The sequence below is a fragment of the Sphaerodactylus townsendi genome, linkage group LG05, assembly GCF_021028975.2.
Source record: "Sphaerodactylus townsendi isolate TG3544 linkage group LG05, MPM_Stown_v2.3, whole genome shotgun sequence".
Lineage (NCBI taxonomy): Eukaryota > Metazoa > Chordata > Lepidosauria > Squamata > Sphaerodactylidae > Sphaerodactylus > Sphaerodactylus townsendi.
In genome coordinates, this window is record NC_059429.1 from 116,083,032 (window position 1) to 116,104,794 (window position 21,763).

Below are 21,763 nucleotides of genomic sequence, written 5' to 3' on the forward strand. Positions count from 1 at the left end.
CTCGATCTCTTTTTTTTTGGTAGAACATTTCAGAGCTATCCATGAGGTTCCCAGTTCTGTCACTATTGCCATCTCCTCTGTGCCAAAAGAGCTTCTCCAGGAGGGTAAAATTAGTGCTGAAAGAAAATGAGGAAAAACAAACTTGTGCTCAAAGCATTTTTGTTTGGAAATAGTTGGGAGCTGGCTCCACTGCTTCAGCTGTGCTGGCTTTACCCCTTGTCCTCAACAAAACAGAACTTGGTTGAATTAGTTGGAGGCAGCCCGTGTCTGTTTCCAAGTCAATGGCCAAATATTCAAGTGCAAGTATACTACAATCCTGAAAACTTGAAATATGCCACCTGCAATGGGATTCTGGTAAACTAAACAAAAGCATTACGTTTCAAATGGTTGCTTAATGATTTTTAAATGGGTTAATGTCTCCGACATTGATACATTTAGATGACTGGTAGATTTAAATGATTTTATTGAGGAGGAGGAGGAGGAGGAGGAGGAGGAGGAGGAGGAGTTTGGATTTATATCCCGCTTTTCTCAACTGTAGGAAGTCCCAAAGTGACTTACAAACATCTTCCCTTCCTCTCCCCACAACAAACACCTTGTGAGGTAGGTGGGGCTGAGAGTGTTCTGTGAGAACTGTGACTAGTCCAAGGTTACCCAGCAGGCTTCTTGAGTTGGAGAGGGGAAACAAACCTGGTTCACCAGATTAGAGACCATAGCTGTTAATTACCACACCATATTGGCTTATATTATCTGAGGATGACGGCTTTTAAGTTGTTGCATTTCATATCTGTTGTTAGCCACCTTGAACCCTGCTGTGGCAAGGCAGGGAGGGATATAAGTCAAAAGAATAAACAAACAAACAAACAAATAAAACTCAATCTAATCTAAAAAGGGGAGGCTTTTGAATGACACAGGAAGCTTAATGGAGCCAGGCGTTTGCCCTCCAGTTTTTATACATGTATATAAGCAGAATGTTTGTGAATATTCTGTGATAGTCACATACTTGTGCATACACATTGCCATCTGAAAGACACTGTCATAGTATTCACAAACATTCTAGTTGCTGAATTGAAAGGATATGTCAGAGAATTTTGAAAATTAATGTGTGGAAAACAAGGTTGTTCGGCTGGGAGAAAAGCACATCCCCAGCTCAGAAACTGGATGGGCCAAATCATGGCTGTTAAAATTGATGATGGTATTGGAGAGGGTGTTCCAAGCATGGCAACTGAGCTGCAGAAGGTGCTGAAGAGCAGAGGCGTAACTCCAAGGGGTGTAGAGAGGGGTGCAGCCTTTCCAGGCCACGTGCACCCCTAGGGGACAGAGAGAGGGCGTTCAGAGACGTGGCAAGAAGGGTGTTCTACCAGGCGGAGGGCGGAGGGCGCACCAGTGCACGGGGAAAGCTCCCCCCCCACCCACTACGCCTCTCTACTGAGAGAGAACTTGTTAGTGTGAGGAAGGAAAATGAATCTCCCAAAAATGTAAACTAAAATTCCCTAAAGAGTCACTAGGTTTATTAAAGAGTTCGAGTCCCTCTTGAATGTGCAGGAATATGTCACACAAGATTTAGAGGAACAGGTTCTTGACTAAGAAATTAAAGTAGCGGGAGATGAATTTTACAAACTGATTCAAAAGCCAGGCCTTGCACCGTTTCCTAGAATGGTCACTGCAACCATACAATTATCTAGACCAACCTTTTTCCTTGGGACAGGACACTCTGCTCATAAGGAACACGTCTGGGATAGATGACAACATAAGCAAAACCATGCTGGATCAGACCAAGGCCCATCAAGTCCAGCAGTCTGTTCACACAGTGGTCAACCAGGAGCTTCTTGGAAACCCACAAGCAAGATGACTGCAGCAGCATTATCCTGCTTGTGCTCCCCATAGCACCCTGATACTAAATATTATTCCATGCCCATATTCCGTGCTCCTCTGACACTAGAGAAAATACGTATGCATCCTGACCAGCATCCATTTTGACTAATAGTCATGGATTGCCCTATCCTCCAGAAAAAAAAACATGTCCACTCTTCTTTTAAAACCTACCAAGTTGGCACCTATCACCACATCCCGGAGCAGGGAGTTCCCCATTTAATTATGTATTGTGTGAAGAAATACTTCCTTTTGTCTGTTTTGAACCTCTTCCCCCTCAGTTTCAGATGCCCACTTGGCCTCACTGTTCAACTGTAGTTGGAAAAGTTTTCTTCATGTGTTCCTTAAAGTTCACCTCTTTGTCCCTGGAACCCTTGAACATAATGAACAATCTATTGAAAAGGAGCAAATACTACCTCTGGTAACAGTCTTGTCTTTTTAAGAACCCCTGGTCTGACACTCTGAGAAACACAGTTCTATAAGTTGCACATCCCTTAAAATAGTTAAGTAGAAGCATTGTATCCCAAGCAATCACTTCAGTCTATCTTACGCTTTATGATGCAGGACAGCTGCAATCTCAGCATCCTTCCCCCACAACTACAACAGCTGGAAAGGATCAAGCCTTTCCTTCTGAGCACTCCAGATGTGTCGCTAGGGCAACTATTTAGGTTGGGTGACCTTGGAGTTTGAGACCTGAATCAGAACTCCTCCACATCTACCCCATCTCTACTTCTCTGGAGAATTCCTTTCAACAGTTTCTCATCTTTCTTTGCTTCTAATGCTCTCAGGGTGAAAGGGGGAGGAAAGAGGTTATTCCTGGAGGCATGAACCAGTGACGGTTGGCCTGGCCACACAGCCTCCCTACTTGTAGTTGGGTACTCTCCTTTTCTCCTGCTTCAGATGAATAACAATCATGGTGCATGGGCTACTTAAACCCTTTTCACCATTACTCATTGAACCATGCTTTTTTTTTACACCAATGCAAACTTATGAAAATTGTGGACAGTATTATGGACATTATGGACAGTATAATAAACAGAAGAGGGAACCAATCCCAACCATGAAGAGAAAATAAGCATCAGACCATGAACAGAGAGGGGTTGGATTTACAGGTGCTAATTCCTTTCAGTGACTACTTGAAACACATTACTCTTGAACTTCATGATTGAGAGGAGTAACCCCCAGACATGTGTGTGAAAACTGAACTGTCAGTTCTAAATAGATGCAACTCATGAGACTGAGTCATACCAGGCCAATCTATCCCAGGTACTTTCTACTCTGATAAAGCTTCTCTCTCAGATGCGTAGTGGAGTGCTTTCAGCATCTTATGCTAATAATTTGACTCATTTTAACTTCAGAGGTGCCAAGAATAGAGGCCAGGAGGCCACCTCTAGTCTGCAAAGCATATATTCTATCATAGAATTATATACCTTTGGCATCTACACCTTCCTAAATAACATTGTACCTGCTGAACTCCAGTAAGGATTAACAGTATGATCAACACAAAAAAAGGGTTCCTGTAACAATTTATAATGTTGTATGTGTTTCTTTCAAATGATAGGTAAGTTGTAGAAGGAAGGGGAGTGAAAGAGGAATGATAGAGTGTGGTGACTGGTGGACACTGGAGAGTGATTGTGAAGGGTTTTGTACAGAGAGAGAGGTCGTGTGTGCAAAAACAGAGTGAAAAATCATTCTGTTCTGAACTGAGAGAAGCTGTCTGTTCTAAACTGATAGTGAGAAGGGAGCTAGATGATAACAGCCTGGTATTATACGAGGTGTACAACTGGCCAGAGAAATAGGTAGAAACACTGAGAGACTAGAAACGGAGTCAGCTCCTAATATGGTCTCAGAGATGTAAAGGAGTGAGAAGACAGATTGATGTGAAGTGAAAGTCACTTCAGCGGAAGTTTTTGCCTCAGAAGTTTTATTTATGGTAAATTATTTCTTGTAGCCTTCAAGCTAAAGGACATATATAATTTTTTTACTTCATTAAATGTAACCTGGAACCCACACTAGTCATTTCCTCATGTCCACAACGGCCTTTAAGACTGCTTTAAAGGTGGATTTCTCACAGGGCAAATATAATGGGGTTTAGGGTGTACTACAAACTGGTTTTTTTTGGGGGGGGGACTTCACACAAAATGAGTTTTATTTCACTCAACCTGGGATTTTCAAAAATCACTTTTGCAAAATCCAGGGTTGGAGCCGCACCCACGTGAACCGCCAGGCAGAAGACACTTTATTTCCCCCCCTTCCCCCCGTTCACTATAAGTTCCGTGCTGTCCACCATCAGAGAGAATTCATCTGCCTGCCTTTCTGAGGGCCCCACAGGTTACAAAGTCCCTCAAGCATGGTGTCTCCCCATGGCAGTGAGTATGACCGATGTAGAGCAACATGTTCATGACTGCCCTGCCATTGCAGGAAGGTCCCCTGTTTTCTCTCTTTTTTAAATCGCATGTTGCACATGTGCAGCTACACAGGTGCAGTCAACTGTGTTGTGGGATGATTGGCATGGCTGCAGTTTCTGTATGCCTGTGCCACTACGCATGTGGTGCAGAAAATAAAATAGAGAAGCATCTCCACTGGAATGTTGCAGCCAGAGTGTTGACTGAAGTGGTCTGTAAGGACCATACCATTCCAGTCATGTTCCACCTTCACTGGCTTTCAATTTGCTTCTGGGTTCAATTCAACATACTAATATTTACATTTAAAACCCTATAGGACCTGGAACCAACATTCCTTAAGGGCCATCTTCGCATATGAACCTATCCGCTCGTTCCGGTCATCCTCGGAAGCCCTGATCTTGTTTGCCCAGTCATCTGAGGCTAGATGTGTGGTGGCCCAAAAAGGATCTTTGCTATCATGATGGCAAAGCCTTGGAACTCCCTCCACAGAGAGGTTCATCTGCCTCCCTCTCCAGGTGTATTTCAGCAGCAGAAGACTTTTGTTTCAGTAACCTCAGTAACAGTTACTGGCCCCCCTACCAATGCTTGTTTATATGTTTTTAATTGAATTTTATATTAATTGTTTTAATACATTTTAATTGTTTAAACATTTTTATGTTCGCTTCCTTGTGGATCCTGATTGGGCAGAAAGGTGGGGAAAATATTTTAAACAAACAAACAAATAAATAAATAAGAGATCATGCAGGAAAAAAAATGTTCATCTGTAAAAGATACTCTTGGATTCATGCAACTGGCTAACACAGCTGTTCTCTGGAATTATTACCACCACACAGGCATAGACTGACTTTCAGGAAAACAGCACAGAGATCATTTATAGTCAGAGAGTTTTAGCTAAGGTTCCCAGATGATTGTAACTGGTGAGGGGACCTCCCTCAGTTGCTCAATGGAGCAACACAGAGAAATGGTGGGGTAAGATCACGTGATGCCACATCACATCTGGATAGGAACCCAGAAATGATGTCATTGCATCACACAATGCTATACCAATTTCCAAGTTTTCCATTATTTGGACCATAGAGTTTCGAGGAAGCCCAAGAGTGTTACATGATGCACCAATGTAAATTCCAATGATGCAGTCAGCAATGGCATCATGTGATGCTGTTTTGCCAGGTCTCTGTCCCCCCCCCCCCCCTTAGTTTTCTACCAGTCCATTCAAAATCTATTAACTGTGTAACTAAAAATTCCCCATAAGGGATAATGGACATTTGCCATGAAAATCGTGGAGTAAGTCTGAGGCCAGGCTGTGTCGACGCATGGGGGCTGGGAGGGCAGTGGAAGCCAATTATGGTTGGCTCCACCCCCTAGCATGCCCACAGAATGCCCCTAGCCATACCGTTACATCTTTCTGCACCAGTGGGGCTGGGGAATTGCAGCAGCTTCCAGGGTTGAGCGCCGTGGAGCTGCGCAGCACCCACCCACAAATCTTCCCACTCTGGCAGTGAGGTAGGCACCTACATTGGTGGATGACTGCACCGACTCCTAAGGTAAGCCCCCCTCCCCCCAGATTGGGCTGCCCATCATTTACATGACTTCATCTTTCTAAAGTTAAAGAACTCTTATTCATACAGCTGGTCCACTAAATGGCCAGTTAAAGAGTATATGTGCTGAGATGATTTCTTCCACATGGTTTGTACAATTAATCATTCTTTGTAAATAGTCAAAATTCTGATGAGTTCATAATTGGATTTACTGCTAACCAGAGATTTATAGTTCTGAAATGATCTACAGTTCTGAATTATATCTACTCCCCCACCCCATCCATCTGTAGCACTCTAGGAAAAGGAGAGGCTTAAATTATGTCTTTGCTGAGTACATTCGCTGAGTTGATTCTGAAGCTAGACATCTTTCAAGGGAGTTCAAACATAGCTTGATAAATCTGCTTTGAATATGTACACCCCTCCCAAGGCCTCCAGTTTAGCTAATGAAATAGTCCTTTCAGTTCGATTAGTTAACCAAACTGGTCAATGCAATGACAGACACATTTATAAAAGTGTGGAGAAAATAAAAATAGAACTTTTCCATGTGTGGATTCTTGTACACCACAACAAAAAGCAAAGAAAGGCGATATCTGAGGTTCTACCAGTAGAAGAACCTGAAAAACACACAACTGCCCAGTTTTAACACCTCAAGGAACAAGGGGGGGGGCAGGTCACCCCACCAGATCACCCCACCAATTGCCCCTCCATTTGGTCAGGATTAAGTTTCAGCTTGCTGGCCCTCATTGATTCCAAAATTCCCTCCAAGCATCTGGTCACCGTTTCCACAGCCTACATGAGATCTGTTGGTAGGGTAAGATAGAGTTGAGTGTCATCTGCATATTGGGGCCACTCAGCCTAAATCTCTAGATGACCTCTCCAAGTGGTTTTAAATTGAAATTGAAAAGGGGACAAGATGAACTTTGGGGAACTTTCTAGGCCAAAGGCTAAGGGGTAAAGCAGCAGTCCCCAAGCCCCACACTCTGAAGCCTACCCTTGAAGTATAACCGGAACCACCTCAGACCAGTGCCTCCTAGCCCAATTCTTGAAGAATACCATGATGGTATCAAAAGCTGCAAGAGGTTCAGGAGATGGAAAATTAACTGTGTTGCATTTCCCTGCCTATCTCCCAATGCATGTCATCCACCAGGGTAACCAAGACCATTTCAGTCCCATAACCAGGCCTGAAATCAGATTGGATCCAAATCTCAGAAGCCTAGCAGAGTTTGTACTTGGATGGGAGACCTTCAAGGAAGATTCTGCAGAGGAAGCAATGGCAAACCACTTCTGTTTCTCCCTTACTTTGAAAGCCTTTTGTTGGGGTTGTCATAAATTGCTTGTGACTTGGCAGCAATGGCATATCTAGGGGGAGCAGAAGGGGCAGATGACCCAGATGCTGCTTTGAAGCGTCACGTGAAAGCACATTCGCCCGGTTTCCCCCCATCTGCCCTCACCCCACTAGGAGACTCCTGCACCCCAACCAGAGGCGTAGCTCCAAGGGAAGGGGGGTGCGCAATGCACTGGGTGCGCCCCCTGTTGGGGTGTGGTGGGGGCAGAGGATGCACCGCTACACCAGGCGCTTTCCCCTCTTGCTACGCCTCTGCCCCAACCACTGGTCATTGTTCGTCCACCACTTCTGCCCAGCCTCTGCGCCACTGCTACCCCTGCAGCCCTGCCACCTCCTTTGCTTTTGCAGCTTAACACTTCTGCCTTGCTTTTAGTTCTCTGCCCACCCGGAAGGCTGCTTCTACTTCCAGGGCTTGCCACTTCTTCTACCCCCTGCCGCTTCTGCCACCTCACCCACCACTTTTGCAGCTTCTTCTGCCTTGCTTGCCAATTCTGCCACCCGACTGCTTCTGCTGGCTTGCCCACTGCTTCTGCCACCCCCTGCTGCTTGTGCCACCTTGCCTGCCACTTCTGCTGCCCCTTTGCTTCTGTCACCGCACCCACCATTCCTGCCACTTCTGCCACTGTCCCCGCCCTGTGTTTTTGGAGATTTTACTTTTGGTAGTCTTACCACACAGCACGTGCAGATCATAAGGAAGTGATGGGTGTGTGTGTGTGAGGAATTACTGGGAGAAAGGAACCTGGAAATCAGTTGATTGGAGTTGGGGATTTCATTACCATGTAAGTATGAAAAAAAAGTTTAGGACAGAGTTGCCTTTGTCAAATATAATTAATCATACCCAGATGGAAAGTGTTGCACAATTTAAAGATTCTTGCAGAAGAAACCAGTTGATTGCAAGATGGCAAAAACACACATGACCCAGAGGAAATCTACCCATGTGGCAAGAATTCTGTCTAGAAAATCTTGGCCTTTATTTATAGGTATGTCCTTTGAATTTCAGCATTATAGAAAAGCAATTCAACCCTATACAACTTTGGAACGCTGGCCAATGACAGGGGGAGGAGAGCCATAGAAGAAGGATGACAAATAATTCTTTAACAGAATGATGCTCATAACAAAGTAACACAGCAGCAAATGTGTAAAGGTTTTGAATTGCTCTTGAACTAGTAACAGATGGGGATGTTTCGAAAGAAAATGTGCACATGAGTTTTTGACCCACACACTTGTTTACGTTGGCTGGGATTCACTATCAGAAGCAACATTTTGTATATTTGTGCATGATAAAGGTATCAGATGCCTCTTTTCCATTTAAATGGCAAATTCTGCAAATTTAAAAAGACGGAGAAATACTCCATGTGGGTTGGACCTTACAGAAGCAGTTCAAAAAGAGCAATCCCCTTTTCCTATCCTGGGAAGATGCTTCTGAAGCAGAGTTGTCAACTTCTAGGTTTAACTGCTCTAAAACGTCTCTTTTATCTGCGGCCACATCAGGATCTAAAAGAACGCTGGCCAAAGGAAACACTTTGCATGCCTGAACAACAGGAGAAGGTTTGTTGGAGTCCAACTAAAATGGCCCTCAGGAACACCCACAGAGGACAACTAGGGTCTCCAGTTGGGAGGGGGCCTTGCTAACAGAATTTTGGCCCCAGAAGAAATGCTTCAGCCAAGCTGGGCTCTAAACTTTATAGAGATGCAGAATGGGGAAATGAAAACACGGAAAAAATTCCTAAAAATTCCCTTCTGGACGGAGCGTTGGCAGGCAGATGGGTTCCAACCCAGAATGAGAGGAGGCCTCCTTGTCAGTATTGTTTTGTCACAGTTGGGAGAGAGGCTGGTACAGAGACTTCATTGGCCAAGGAGAGTTTGGTCAGCAATAAGAATAATCCATCGTGCCTCACCGCCATGCTGGGATATCCACCCAAGACCTTCTCAGAAGGAATGGCTGTTGGGTGAGGTTAGCATAAGGGAATTCTTTTCTTTCTAAACCTCATCCTTTGCAAATACAGAGAAAACAATGCAGAACAGGGTTATTGCTAAGTTTTGACTGTGGGGTTTTCGGGGGGGGGGGCAGTGTCCCAAAACAAAATAATGCTCCAAGAATACGGATTTGTTTCAGTACAGTTACAAAGAACTGTGATTGGTTTCTTCACAGTTTGTACACTTTGTACACTAAAGCCAGTACAAAATTAAAATAATTATATTCCCATCTTTAGCGTAAGAATCTCCCAGCCATTCCAAGAACTTTTCTAATAGTTGTGCATATGCCCATGTAAAATTGGCTCACAATGACCTCAGAATTATATCAATTTCTACATCAGCCTATGGGAATGGAGCTTAGAGTACAGCTGATAATGATTATTGGAAGGTGATGGCGGATGGCCCAATAAGGCCTTCAGGAAAAGTCCAATGAGGCTGCTCTCCCATTGGGATCTCCCTGGCTCAAAATACAGGTGGCCCTCACACTACACAAGGTGAGGGGAGGGGGAATCCACCACCATTGTATGCTATGGCCTGAGCCTTGCAGAGGGTGGGCGGGAGACACAGCCTTGTGTAGGAAGGCCAGAAGCTTTCTCTTTCTCCTTTGCCCTCTCCACGGGGAGAGGGGCTGTTGAAAGGGGCTAAGCTTGAGACAAGTCGGGGGTGGGGGAGTGGGGTAAGTGCAGGTGGGTTTCATTAAAGGTCTCCTGACCTCATAATACAAGCACTATCAGCTTTTGGGGGAACATAGGAGGGTATGGAGTGAAGGACAAATAGACTGATTCCTTCTACATCCTTTAATTCATAGACTGGAAGAACCAACTAAATGGAAATGCTATCTTCTTGGGTCTGCGTTCTGGGCTTGAAAATGGAGCCTCACGGCCTAGAACTCCATTGCAAATAAAGTTTGGCTTCCTAATTCCTCTCACCCCGCTCCAAAAAGGGGGGAAAAGGTTAAAAAAAAAACCCAAAGGAAATCAGGATTTATAGTAAAGATTGTCTGTTTAGTGTTGTCCTCCATACAAAAACGGCATGGAAACATGTCAGCTGGTCCAGTAAGCTTTCTTATTAACCCTCAATAAATTCACAGGTCTCTAGAAGGCTCAGGAAAGGTGTATTGCAAGCAGTTATTTCACACTATTTCTTTTCTTCCCCTTAGGGGCTGGCACTCCATAAAGCCGACCTACAGCTACTGTAGTTTATGAGCGCTGTCTAAACAGAATACTGTTGACTTATCCAGCCAGGGTGTTTACTTTCAATAGCAACAGCCACTGACATAATGCAGGAAAGCAACTGTTAAACGAAACACTCACTTTTGCCTCAAAACAGCATGTCAGCTCTGTTAATGGCACCGAGGAAGGAGATTTTTTATTTTTTGCAGTCTTAATTTTATCGAGCCGCCTACAAATCAAGATGTTACGGGTCCTGGTGCCAAAAATTACAACCCAGCCAGCCGTAGATGAGAAACAAAAAGGGAACTGCGGTTATCGGGGCCTCCGCTACATTTGTTTCAGGAACCTCTGCGGCGTGAGAGAAACGAACGGTGGAGAGGCAGCCAAACAAGAGTGATTTGTACAGAGGCAAACCAGAAGTCCATGGCTCAAAAAATGCAAGACGCGTGAGGCTGCGACTCAGGGGAAGGATCCGTCTAACAGCATTCTGTATAAGACAATATCAATCGACTGTCCCAAGGACAAAAACTGAACATCATGCCTCTGTGCTCAATAAGAACTTGTGACATACCCCCATCCCCTACTTACAATCCTAACCCATAATATGGTTTAATGCAGGGGTCCCCAAACTACGGCCCGGGGGCCAAATCAGGCCCCCGGAAGACATTTATCCGGCCCGCTGGGCAGAAGCGGATCTCCCCCTTCTCTATCTCCTTTTCCCCAGGTTTACAAACAGCCTCAAGCGCGGCGACTCGCTGCTCATTCCAAGCGGCCGGAGGGGACCATACCAATGCGGCAAGGGGGGGAGGAGGAGAAAGGCAGCTCTCCAGGCGGCCCCTGGAGCTTGGCACCCCGACCCCCAGGTTTACAAACAGCCTCAAGCGCAGGTGACTCGCTGCTCATTCCAAGCGGCCAGAGGGGACCGTCTGTCTGTCGGCAAGGGGGGGAGAGAGAAAGGCTGCGGAGCTTCAGGGCCAGATTGGAAGGGGACCGCGGGGGTGGGGGGCTCGGCCAGGGGCGGGTCGAGGGCGGGTGGATGGCGCCCCCCCCCACGGGCGGCACTTGGTCCGGCCCCCGGCTGGGCTCTGGTCATGCGTGAACTGGCCCTCTGTTTAAAAAGTTTGGGGACCCCTGGTTTAATGAGTCATTAAGGAAAAAATGTGGGAATGCCTTCTGCCATATAGGTGCTGAGGTCACGGTGGAAGGGGGCCTGCTGGTGGTCCCTTCCCCCTCTGAGGTGAGGGGAGTGGGGGCTGACATTATATACATTTCCAGGCCAGGTAAAGACCAACGTTTGACTGACTGATGTCATCTACGCTCAGACGATTGGTTTTCTTGCCCTCCATCTGCACGTGGACGGGGGAGGTTAAGGAGGGTTTTTTTTGGAGACTGTTTTGTTTTTAGGAATTGTTTTTAGGAGGTTTTATCTGATATATGGTGTTTTTCATTGAAATATTGTATTTTATTGTAATATTGGATAGATTTTTAGACTGTGTAACCCACCCTGGGATGTATTTGAAGGGGGGATAGAAACCTACTAAATAAATAAGTAAATGTTTATTTTATTTTTGAAGTGTCATAATCAGACCATGTCACGGTAAGAGGTGCGCTGCCTGAATCCAGCCCAGTTCCTTCACCCTGAGCCTCTAGACCAGTGGTGATGAACCTTTGGCATTTCAGATGTTATGGACTACAATTCCCATCAGCCCCTGCTGATGGGATAGCGAATCCCATCCTGGAGATTATAAGGTACTTTCCTGCAACTCTCTAGACGCCTGGTAATGGCATGCTCACTTTCCTGCCGCGGCTTGATCACACGAAAACATGAAATTGCCTTTACTTAATCAGACCACTGATCCATCAAAGTCAGTAACATCTATCTGGAATGGCAGCAGCTCTCCAGGGTCTAATGTAAAGGTCTGTCCTGCCACCTCCCATCTGATCCTATCTTTTGTTGGAAGCTGCCCTGATCCCAGCTTTTGCCAAGAAAGGTCGGGGGTATTAACTGCATAAAATTAAGTTAAAAATAAATAACTTAGGAGGCTGGGCAGTGGCATACCGTATCTCAGCCCCCAGTGAGTTGCCAGCCTCGGTGCCACTTGGAGGGATGGAGGGAAGTCAGGTGAATTGAAATGGTGCTAGCTTTCCTCCATCTCTCCAAGTGGCATTGTGGCTCCATCCCTCCAAGTGGCTCTGGGGGCAGGGGAGTTCAGCCAGGGGCTCGGCATAGTGGGGGGGGGGGGAGAGAGAGAGAGAGAGAGAGAGGCCGGGTGGTCAACCCCTCACATGACCCAGACAAATGGCGCCTGGGTTGTATGCCCCCCAAGTCCCCCCAGATATGCTATTGAGGCTGATGACTGAAACTGGGACTTTATGAACTCTGCTACTGAGCCATAGCCCAGACCCTTGAGAGCTTGCGTGGTGTAGCGGTTAAGAGCGGTGGACTCTATTCTGGAGGAACAGGTTTGATCCCCCACTTCTCTTATCTGGTGAACTGGATTTGTTTCCCTGTTCCTACACTTGAAGCTTGCTGGATGACCTTGGGCTGTATCTCACAGAGTTATTGTGAGGATACAATGGAGGAGAAGAGAATGATGTAAACCACCTTGGGTCCTCACTGAGGAAAAAGGCGGGGTAGAAAAAAATTCAATAAGAGCTTTTGTGTAGTCTTCTCCCAAAAGGGAGATGTGTTGCTGAGTATCTTGGCGAGCAGGAACTGTGCTTTCACGCAGTCTGAGTAATACACTTTCAGTCCACTTCCAATGTATTTTAACAGTTGTTCGCAAGTGGATTTTGCCATTTTACACATTAAAATTTAGCTGAAAGTGGACAGTAAGTGCATTATTCAGCATGTGTGATAGCACAGAACCTCCATGGTGTGAACCTAGGAACCTCATAACCTCACGACAGAAAAATCGGGTCCTATTTTTGCTCAGTGGCGTAGTGGCTAAGAGCAGTGGCTAAGAACAGGTGCACTCTGGTCTGGAGGAACCGGGTTTGATTCCCAGCTCTGCCGCTTGAGTTGTGGAGGCTTATCTGAGGAATTCAGATTAGCCTGTACACTCCCATACATGCCAGCTGGGTGACCTTGGGCTAGTCACAGTTCTTCGGAGCTCTCTCAGCCCCACCCACCTAACAGGGTGTTTGTTGTGAGGGGGGAAGGGCAAGGAGATTGTAAACCCCTTTGAGTCTCCTACAGGAGAGAAAGGGGGGATATAAATCCAAACTCTTCTTCTCTCTTCTTCAGGCATAGAATGACAAACTGTGGAGTAGTTGTTAAGAGTGTTAGATCTGGGAAACCCAGGTTTGAATCCCCACTCACGCTATGGAAGCTCACTGGGAGACCTTGGGCCAATCACACTCTCTCAGCCCGCCCTACCTCACAGGGTTGGTGTGAGGATAACATGGAAGAGAGGAGAATGATGCAAACCACCTTGGGTCCCCATTGGGGAGAAAGGGTGGGGGAAATAAAAACATTAAATAAATAGGTCAATCCAATTTGACGCTTTCAGACAGTAGCTAATAGGAAGTTTAAGAAACGGACTCAGAGACCTGAAATATTTCTTCAGCCAGGCACAGGGCTGGTGACTGAAAATTGTGTGCTGCTTCCAAGGAACAAACAATTCATTTCCATCCTGTCCTCTTCTCCTACAGCAGCTTTGAACTGAAGCGATGTGAAAAGACAGCACACGTTCCAGAGGCAAGTGCCAGCAGTTACCAGGGCTCAGAACATAGAGCTCTAGATGATCGTAGGAAGAAATCGTTGCCTATGAATCCACTCGGGTTAACACAAAAAGCCTCCGGAGGGGAGTCATCTCTAGTTCAAGTGTACCAAAAATTGGACACATACCGGGGATTACTGTCTGTAGCCAGACAGCTGCTCTCCTCCCACTCCCCCCCCCCCCGCACCTCCAATATTAATGGTTGCCTAGATAGATGATTTATCATTTACAGGGCATGGTGAGGGTCAGGTCATGGAAACCATCAATGACTCATTCAAACAGTTTTTAAAAGTTCGCAAACTGAACCTCCACGCATTTGCCTTTTAAAAGTAGCCACAGCCCATCATAACAAAGAATCATAGGCTCATTCCACACATGCGGAATAATGCACTTTCAAACTGCTTTCAGTTCTCTTTGAAGCTGTGCGGAATAGCAAAATCCACTTGCAAACAGTTGTGAAAGTGGTTTGAAAACGCATTATTTTGCCTGTACGGAAGGGGCTATAGAGTTGAAAGGGGTCATACATGCCATCTAGCCCAGCCCCCTGCTCAATGCAAGATCAGCCTAGAACCGTGGTGGCGAACTTTTGGCACTCCAGATGTTATGGACTACAATTCCCATCAGCCCCTACCAATTGGCTATGCTGGCAGGGGCTGATGGGAATTGTAGTCCATAACATCTGGAGTGCCAAAGGTTCTCCACCACTGGCCTAGAACATTCCTGACAAGTGTTGCTACGTAACGCTTGTCACCTTCCTCAGCAGCAGATTCCACTACTGAGTTTTTGTGAGAAAAAAATCCTAATAGCCACGCCCCTGAGCTTAAAAAGCAAAGGCCCCAGCACAGAGCCTTCCAGTTGCTTCTGTCCTCCCCAGAGGGGAGGGCAGAAGGGACTGTTGGCTGCCAGCTCAGAGTCAGCAGCCAGGAGGGGGCAGGGCTTGGGGGAGCCAGCAGCCAGGAGGGGGGCGAGGCTTGGGGGTCCTCTGGCTTCCTTGGCCCCGCCCATGTCGATGACTTCCTGCTGCCTTGCAATCTTCCCGGTCACGTGGAGGACTGATTTTGTGCCCCCCATGTGACCAGCTCAGTGACGCCCAGGGACAGAGGGTACTCCCTGTCCCTAGGCAAATACGCCACTGGGAGGCAGGGACTACCTTCTCAATGTTTCACCACTTCTAATGAAACACCAAAGTTTGTTCTCAGGATGGGATGACACGCTACAATTCATCCATAACTCTGTGGCTGAACTTTTGGGGGGCAGAAGTAATGTCACGTGTGAGTGCAATACCATGCAGCCTTCTTAATTTCCCCCCTATAGCCTGGTCATTGGCAGCAGAAGTTGGGGGGATTGGCCTGATCCCCTTAGGTCAGAGGGTGAGATTGGAATTAAGAAATCCAAACTTGAATGCCCACTCTTCCATAGGTAGCAAGGATGTAGGTAAGGGGGGGGGTGTTCTCGGATTCAACCCCCCCCCATTACATGTCCGAAGCTCCGCCCCCGGTTTGTGGGTTTTTTGTATTTAAGTGTTTTTTTTATTTTTGGCCTGCAGAGAGTGCAGTTTTTAAGCAAGCAGCATCAAAATTTCAGGGATTTGTTGGGAGACTCTCCTGATGGTACCACCCAGGTTTGGTGAGGTTTGGTTCAGGAGGTCCAAAGTTATGGACCCCCAAAGGGGGCGCCCCATCCCCCATTGTTTCCAATGGAAGCTAATAGGAGATGGGGGCTATACATTTGAGGGTCCATAACTTTGGCCCCCATAACTGAGCTCCTGCACTCCATACTGTAGTCTAGAAGAAGAAGAAGAAGAGTTTGGATTTATATCCCCCCTTTCTCTCCCGCAGGAGACTCAAAGGGGCTTACAATCTCCTTGCCCTTCCCCCCGCACAACAAACACCCTGTGAGGTAGGTGGGGCTGAGAGAGCTCCGAGAAGCTGTGACTAGCCCAAGGTCACCCAGCTGGCGTGTGTGGGAGTGTACAGGCTAATCTGAATTCCCCAGATAAGCCTCCACAGCTCAGGCGGCAGAGTGGAGAATCAAACCCGGTTCCTCCAGATTAGATACACGAGCTCTTAACCTCCTACGCCACTGCTGCTCCTAGTCTAGTCAGACTAAAGAAGTCCCACATTGAACTCTTTGTCCCACCCAAAAGCTTGCTTGGCACATCCGCTCCCCTGCCGCAACTGTGCTCTGAGCAAACTCTGCAAACAGAAGGCATTTATGCAAAACAAGCCCCTTTGCATGTCTTTCATTCATTTGCGTCACTCAGTTTAATTGGAAGTTGCTCTGCACAAAGGCTTTATGAGCAGAGCCATAATTTATTTTTTTAATGTATCTGTTAAAATTATGTGCACACGCGGGGCTTCAGAGTTCACTGGATTAGCTGCTGAAAACCACTGGCTGAACGTAGCCCGGCGGAGGCATCTCAGGGGAGCCACCAAAACAGTTCTGCGCTGCTCTTTAACTGGTCTCCAACCTGCTGTTGACAGCCTACCAGCTGGCTTCCTTGGTTGCAGGAAAACTACAGAGGGCCCGGCCAAGATGAAGACATTCTTTAAGCTGACTGTTTCTTTCCACTGTAGTTACTACCATGTCACATCTCACCAGTGCAGAAGACCTCTCTTTATGGGAGAACTGGAGTTGGAAAGGAGGAAAGTTTTTTAAAAAGGGAGAAACTTCCAGGGAAGTTGCTTTAAAAGGATTTGACCCCAAGGCACCGGCATAAAATAACTTTTAGAGAAGAGATCTCAAATTTATTGGAAGGATCGTGTTTGGAAGGTCCCCTCCCCTTTCTTTGAAATGTTTATGAGAGAGCATTTTGCATGTTAGGGTTTGGCTGTGGAAAAACAGGAGCTCTGTGGCAGTCTGAAGTCTCAGCACCTTTCATACAATAGAGCTGAGCTCACTGGATTAGGGTTGCCAAATCCCCTTGGCCACTGGTGAGGGTGGGGGGGGGGGATAGAGTTGCCAGATCCAGGTTGGGAAACTCTTGGAGATTTGGGGGTGGAACCTGGGGAGGACAGAGATCTTGGTGGGGTGCAGTGTCACCCTCCAAACCATCAATTTTCTTGGGGGGGGGGCTGACCTCTGTAGTCCAGGTCTCACCTGGAGGCTAGCATCCCTTGGAGGGTGCCTGCCAAACTTTCAAAAAGGTCTGGGAGAACAGGTTTTTATTTCACTGAAATTGCTACCCTCAAACCTGGAGGTTGGCATTCCTGCATTGGATGTATCCCAAAGGGGGCTCTAAGCCACAACCATTTGTGCTACAAAGATCTCGAAAGGTGCTGAAAAGCTCCATTTTGCTTTGGCCCCAACCAGACAACTTCTCTGCTCTTTTCAGCAGGCCAGCACAAGAGGGGGAAAGGCACAAAAGGATGCATTCACCTTCAGATTTAAATTCTCGAAGGCCAGAGTGGAATGTTACTGGGGGCGGTGCTACATCACAAATCCAGGTGGCATCTAAAGTGGAGAGCTGGTGGACAGAACAGTGGGGCATAGCCCTTCCCAGGTGCAGTGGACTTTAATCAGGAGAACCATGTGTGATTCCCTGCTCCTCCACATGGAGCCTGCTGAGTGACCCTGGGCTAGTCAAAGTCTTCTCAGAACTCCCTCATCTCCACCTACTTCACAGTCCCACCTACATTGTGTGCAGGGAGGAGGGAAGGAAGGAAAGGCGATTGTAAGTTGCTTTGAGGCTTCACTTCTTCTTCCCCAGTAGACAACACTGCTTCTACAGTGACTAATGCCCCTTGGACAAACAGCAAAATAATTTTTCAATAAATAAGAGGTTCTCTGGCGTGCACTTTCAAATCAAACACCTTATTATTTGAACTGAGGTTTCCCTTAAGAATTTTAAAGAATTGGGTTCTTTTACACGCTTCCTGGTTCTACCTATTGCTGGACTTGCTTCACTCAAAGCCGCCAATCTGTATGCATGCCTGGATTCAAGATGTCCTTGGAGATGTATTAGTTATTCCGTGCGTTCTGCACACTTAGAGAGCGATTCCAAACCCACATAATCTCTCCTCGAGCTACTGATGGCTGCGCTCTGCAACGCACAAGCTGCAAGAAATGATCTCACTACCCAAGTCGGTTCTCCCTTTGCTGCAGCTGCCGATCAGCTCCCACCTACAGGAACTCTCAGGTGAGCTATACGGAACTCTGTTGCTAGCAACCACCATCTCCAAGGAGCAGCGGTTGACAGGAGCAAAAATAAGTTAACTCCAAATCACTATTTCAAGATGTTTACCCTAAGGGATGTTGTAAACCATTCTTGCATCTGACAGATGCCTGCAGGAGAGGGTTTATCATCAGCAAGAACTACCGGCTGCAAAAGGAGAAGAGCAAGGCATTTTAATATTCGCTTTGAACCCCAGGAGATGACCCCCAGATTCCAATATTCAGAGCTAATAAATGATGCCGGTCCTAGAGCTAGAAAAATGGTCTTACAAGACATCTAAACCCAGCCTCCTGCATAATGCAGGAATTGCAAACTGGAATATTACTAACAGATGGCTGTCTAGCCTTGGCCCGAAGATCTACAGCTAGGGGGAAAGTCTACCATGTCCTATTATCTGGTTCCACTGTTGACCCATTCACTGTTAGAAAGGTTCTCCTCTTGTTATTTGTTACTTAAACTCATTAGGGCCTATCTTGTGTCCTGGAACAGCAGAGAAGTCTTGGCCTTCATCCATTCAATGACAAATATATGGTGGGTTGAAAGCAACCATATCACCCCTCAGTCTTTTCTTCTCTAGGCTAAGCACATCCAGTTCTTTCAACCCTTTCCTCATATGACTTGTTTTTAGACCCCTGACCATCTCCAGATGCCTCACCTGACCCTCTAATTTGCCTCCATCTTTTTTGAAGTGCAGAACCCCAAATATGGGCAGTACTACAAATGGGAAGTAACTAGCAGGGAATAGTTCGGAGCTACCTCCTGTCTGGATTACGATCCTAAGAGGATGCTTGGATACTGTTACTACTAAAACAGTTAAGTCCATGCTCTTCAAATTGTGGGTTCTTTCCCCCAGTTCACAGACTATAAAGAATTATAACCCTGAGAACTTTTTCAACAGTTCTGCAAGTTTACAGTTTCTAGCTAGCTTGCTCCCTTTCGAGAAGACACCATTTTCCTCCAACAGATGGGTGGGAACAGATGCTGGAATGCACACATTGGGAGCACCATTAATACATACGTGAGAAACAGAAGAGATGCCAAATGAGAGAGAGATGCTCAACTTCACATCCCTTTAAAGAAGATATGTCCAGATAAATGAAGACGGGCTGGTTTTCAACAAGAAAGCTACTACAAAAAGAAGGACCAGTTTTGATCAGATGGAATTAGACTATTAGCTATCAAGTAGAAACTCTCAAGCAAAAATATCACTCTCCATCAAAGGGATCCAGACAAAAAGGTAATTGTGGGGGAAGGGGGCTCTTTCTAGCAGGTGATACCTTCAACTAGCACCTGGACAACAGGGGCGGCATGAGTGGATTCTAAGATGCTGAAATTGACCAAAGGAAAGTTGAACTGTTAGTTCTGCAGGATGGATCCAGACTCGATCTCACCCTAACAGAAGGCACTTCTATCACCGGAAGATCATTCTCCACCTCCTTTGTGCCCAGTGCTCTCCCTGACATGCTGTTCCTGGGGAGGAGGAACCTTGGGAGGGGCATGAGGCAAAATGAGAGTTTGTAACATGAAAACAGAATGGGTGGGAACCACACCTCATCTTCCATTAGGATCCAAACCAGATTGACGTATAAAAGCATCCAGCAAGCACCAGGCAGTATACAAACTAGAATGGGGGTGCATATTTATATGATACATCAAAGTGTTTGGAACTACATCATTCATGTGGAGCTCACTGCCATGTTTCTATACTGGTTATTAGCTCAGACAATTAAGAAAAACAGATTAAGGGAATTCACTGATCTAGGAACAGTCGGGATAGCTCAACAGAACCTCAGTTGATGGGGCAGCATACTTTTGACTGCCTGTTGTTGGAGATAAACATACAGAGGATTATCTTCATGTGTTTCCCCAGAGTAGATCTTGTCTGACAAGGCAGGCCCACCACAAATAGGCAATCTAACCGTTTGGCTGTGCTTAAGCACTGCTCCACAGCAGGGAGAATCTCTGGTGCAGACACGGCATGCCAAAATCAAGAACAGCAAAGAGGGGAGGGCTCTCTCCAGTATCCCATCTCAGGCAGTTTATTGTAACTGCAGAATTTCGGTACAATGATATGAGTCATGCAATAAAGAAGTGAAAATAGTCTATTATGTGTCTGAAATCCCCAAACCACTGAAAAAGCTCAAGTTACTAACAAAACACACAGGATGAGCAAAATGATTTTTTTTTTTAAAAAAAAAATCCAAATGCAAGTCCTCCAAAAATGACTAAAGCTCTCTGGACCTGCCAGGATAGAGGCCCTTCTCGGGTCCAATCCTGGGAAATGCTAAGAACATTGGATGTAATGGTCCAGTATCAGACAGGATTAATGTATGCTAGAGGGCGAAGGCTTTCTCCCTGGGAGACCTATTGGCTGACTTCAGTTTACATTGTGCCTGACAGACACACACACTGGAAATCCCCACTCCACCAGCACAAAGTTTATTCAAGTGTATGAAGGGGGAACTCCCACACACCCCCACCCCCAGTTATTTTACCACATGTGCGGCTAATCCCGCAGTCTCTTGGAGTATTGCCTGGACATCATGGGTTGGATCGAAGCCCTTCTTGAACAGCACAAGTTCGTACCAGAGGTTTTCGCTACAGTCCCTTTCCTCCAGCAGTACCCTGCACACCCCCTCCCCTGAAAGCTGTCCCTGAGACATGGGAGACCCTCAGGACTTGCGTGTGTAGGGGATTCCAAAGGGGGAAACTGACAGAAATCTCTCTCCCCCACCGCCCTGCCGGCAATCTCTTGCAGACACTTCTGTTCAATTCATGTAGGAGCAGAAAGGAAATGTTTGCTGGTGTTACTTTGTGGTTGAAGCCTCCCTCCCACTTCATCATATGCCCGTGGTGGCGAACCTTTGGCACTCCAGATGTTATGAACTACAATTCCCATCAGCCCCTGCCACCATGGCCAATTGGCCATGCTGGCAGGGGCTGATGGGAGTTGTAGTCCATAACATCTGGAGTGCCAAAGGTTCGCCACCACGGCCATATGCTATGCTGCCCACCTGGGGAATGCTGGGATTGGATGAGGGCAGAAGGCAGCCAGGGGAAAGGAGAAGGCAGCAAAAGCTCTTTCCAGAAACTTCCTTCCGATGCAGAAAGAACTCGATGTGTTCAGGAAACAGAATGAGGCCCACTCACACTCAGACTTCATTTTCAGCAGAAAGTGCATTGAACTATATGACTGCATTTCAGCTTCCTGTCAATTCTGGAAGAACCTTAAACAATTTCAGTACCGCTATGACTGACTCAGTGCATTTCAAGCAACTTTCTATTTACGAGATGCCGCTGAGCTTTTGGCATCAATTGACTAATTTAGAATAAATATAGATTAATATATAAACAATATTGCTGAGGCAGGCAAAGGAAAACCGCCTCCGTTTTTTGCCTTGAAAAGCTTACAGGGTCACTATAAGTCAGCTGTGACATAATGGCACCTTTCACATACATGGAGAATACTGATTATTAAGTAAGTTTTTATTCCACCAGAAAGAGAAGAAGAGGAGTTTGGATTGATGTATTGTCGAAGGCTTTCACGGCTGGAATCCCTAG

At 46.3% G+C, this 21,763-nt stretch overlaps 1 protein-coding gene across 1 annotated transcript in view; it reads right to left on the reverse strand.

Moving 5' to 3' along the window:
- The window catches only part of NFATC2 (nuclear factor of activated T cells 2), a 154,960-nt gene that overhangs the window by 84,714 nt on the left and 48,483 nt on the right, over nt 1-21,763 (reverse strand). The gene's annotated exons all lie outside the window — the stretch shown is intronic.